The sequence below is a fragment of the Schistocerca piceifrons genome, chromosome 8 (assembly GCF_021461385.2).
Source record: "Schistocerca piceifrons isolate TAMUIC-IGC-003096 chromosome 8, iqSchPice1.1, whole genome shotgun sequence".
In the NCBI taxonomy this organism is placed as follows: domain Eukaryota; kingdom Metazoa; phylum Arthropoda; class Insecta; order Orthoptera; family Acrididae; genus Schistocerca; species Schistocerca piceifrons.
Genome location: NC_060145.1, coordinates 483,906,736 through 483,910,167, shown reverse-complemented (window position 1 = coordinate 483,910,167; position 3,432 = coordinate 483,906,736). Strand labels below are relative to the sequence as shown.

General features: G+C 38.6%; 1 pseudogene; it reads left to right on the top strand.

Annotated features, from left to right (window-relative positions):
- Positions 1 to 2,217: 2,217 nt before the first annotated feature.
- LOC124712913 lies at positions 2,218 to 2,335 on the top strand (annotated as a pseudogene).
- The last annotated feature ends 1,097 nt before the right edge of the window (positions 2,336 to 3,432 follow it).

The following is a 3,432-nucleotide window of genomic DNA, read 5'->3' as shown; positions in this document are numbered from 1 at the left end:
GTCATGCAGCGGCTTCTGCTTCCTGTGCCAACAGCTCAGACAGTATAACCATAAATACTAGTCAGAGTTACTGTAATATGGAAATAATTTCTGATAGCTGCTTTGCTCAGGTAGAGCAGCACATTATAGCTGCTTTACTTATCTTCAGTGTTCCTCTTAATACATGCCTGGGGATTCAGCAATAAGGCAAGTGTCCTTCATGCTGGGGCCAAGCTGTGGTACTGTGTACAATCCGCAGTTTCATCGAACAGAGTAGGTTGCCCTGATACCAAAACATGACTTTTTATCATACTACTACATACATCATATAAATATTCTGTCTGCACTATTTTAGGCACCTCTTCTCACTTTGATTGGGAGCACTAAAACCATCTGATCCACACAGACATTGTACAACTATTTTTCAGTTGATGTAGTGGTGCTTTTATTATTTTTAATTTGTGAACTGTTCTTTCTCTCCAGCATCGGGGCTGACATCACAGGGAGACGCCTGGCCAGAGTGGCTGGCCCGCTGGGACATGTTCCGCTGCCTCGGCCTCGCACTTGCTTTTGTGCTGCACCCTCTGTTGTGTGTCCAAGTGAAGCTCTACATTCTGGCAGCTACCCTCGTGCTCGGTGTTCCTCCGTATGCGTGGTTGGAAATCCAGCATGATGCCAAGATGACAGGACTGTGAGGACATCCCTGCCGGGTTCATTGTTTCTGACTGTGTGACATCTACAAATCTGGTTTTTCAAAACTAACAGAAACTTCTCATATGAGTATTTTCCAAAGACCTATTTCACCATTTTTGGTTAAACTTTTCTGTATTGCAATACCACAAGTTTATTATAAAAAGTGTGATTCCTGGAAAAATATTAATTTAATATTTTTAATCAAGTGATAAAGAAAAAACATGTTGCGTTACATAATAATGGTGGTATTATTTACAAGGAATATGAATTGTGCAGAAAAATTTCTTACTCACATCTACTATGTTAAGTAATTGCTCATACTCAAATTTTCAACACTGACAAGTTCCATTGCCTTACCAAATAAGGATTTAAGTGTGTCAGTAAATATTTATATTTAAAGTTGTTACTGTAAAATTTCTCTCAATGTAGTAATTTTTTTATATATAACATTTGTTGTTCTGTTTTTTAATTGTTTGTCTGAGATTTGCAAGTTTACAATGGAGGTTTTAAAATTGTGTACTGTAATGCAATCAGTTGACTCAAAGAACAATGCAGTGACAAGTGTTGGCAAGCACAACCACCAATAGCTGAGACTCTTCCCTATCACCAACTGAATAACTATTCAGCAGGAAGAGTTCAAGCAAAAAGAACAAAGGTTGTAAAAAGGCAGTGTCCACATTTCCATCTTCTCTCACTTTTCTTCCTTGTTTGTATGAAGATTTATATCAACTGTCCCTGTTGATATTTATCAATGCCTGTAAGCAGCTAAAAGTTGGATTTTGTTGTAATCTCTTTCTTCCTTGTTGTTCCATTTCCTCTCTGTGCCTAAGTAGAATATCACACTAGTGAAACTAAAAACGAATTAGCAGTACTTTTTCCCAACAATGGATATCTTTCTGTGACACATATGTCTTCTCAAGGCCTAAAACTTGTGAGAGCTTAAGGTGTACGGAGCACAATGAATGAATGGTATTTTAAAACTTGGTGATGTATCATTTATTTGCTTAACAATGCATCACAATTTCAACAGAAGAAGCTGAGTGAAACTGATGTCTGCATTGCACTCAGCAAGCAACCACACAGTGTGGCGTCGAGTGTACTCATGCTAGCACCGTCTTTTCTCTCCTCCTCTGTTCTATTCTCTGTATGACCTTGAGTTTTTTTCTTTTTCTTTTTACATTAAATCTCTCTGTGACAGACAATGCCCCTCTAGCTGAGTCTGCTAGTTGAAGTTGGCCTCTGTAATGCTATCACACTTATTCAATGAAGTTGCAGCAAAATTCATAACGCTTTGTTGAATCTTCTGCATCTCATCTATTGTTCCATCCCAGTAAGTGCCCAAGGCTGATCAATAAACAATAATCAGCTGAAAAAGTGTTTTGAAAGCCACTCCTTTCATGTCAGGCATCTACTTTTCCTGTAGTTAGTTTTATGTTGCCATACCTCTTTAGGTCACTTTTACTTATGTTGCTTTTTCCACCAAATTATTGACAATAATATAATTAAACAGTAATAGAACCATTTAATTGTTTATATGCAACATATGGCAATGGCCTTGCCACAGTGGATACACTGGTTCCCGTGAGATCACCGAAGTTAAGTGCAGTCGGGCATGGTTGGCACTTGGATGGGTGACCATCCGGGCCGCCATGCGCTGTTGCAATTTTTCGGGGTGCACTCAGCCTCGTGATGCCAATTGAAGAGCTACTCGACCGAATAGTAGCAGCTTCAGTCAAGAATACCTACAACCAGGAGAGCAGTGTGCTGACCCCATGCCCCTCCTATCCGCATCCTCCACCGAAGACGACACGGTGGTTGGATGGTCCCGGTAGGCCTCTCATGGCCTGAAGACAGAGTGCTTTTATTTATATGCAACATATGACATTTATTTAAATTCAGGATCAGCAGATAGAGAACACTTCACAATCTTCCTTAAATTTGCCACAGTCTTCTGGCATTGGAGCCTTCCTATAGGCAACAGCATCACTCGCAAAGAGCCTCATTGATCTTTCAGTGTTATCCACTAGATCATTTATACATAAATTGTAAACTGTAATGGCTCTGTAACATTCCATTGAGATACACCCAAAATTACTTCTACATCTGATGATTTTGTCTCATTGAGAATAATGTACTGAATTCCAGCTTCTATACAGTCCTGAAGCAGTCGCAAATCTGGTCTGGTATTCAATAAGCTTATTTTTCATTATTTAAATGACAGTTTTGAACTGTATTGAATGCCTTCTGGACGTCAGGAAACACAGCACATTACATGCCCCCAAAAAAGTAAGGAAGCTACTGTCTATTATTAACTGAGGATGAAAACTGTAGGAATTAATACTGCCATAACAGGCACCTTCAAACTAAGAAAGGATATAACATATTTTTCAGATGTTGCTCTCTGGGTACAATTGTATCTTATGCTGCAAAACTGTTATAATAATGGAACTTTGAGAATGAAACTCACACATTTAAATTACATACCTGTTATTTACATCACGTAAAGGAGTCACAACCACAAAGCATGTACGAGATTTATGAAATATTAGAAGTCTACTTCAGTTTTGACATCACCAGTGGCTTTGCTATGGACAAAACATGCAGACAATCAAACATGATCAGGTACATTCCAGCAGTGTTGGAAATAAAATATCAAATTGAAGAAGGCAAAAATTCTTCTATTAGCCATGACAATTTAATGTTAAAGTTAGTAAAGAGCTTCTTGAGTACTGACTACCCCATCACCAATAACATTAAGTG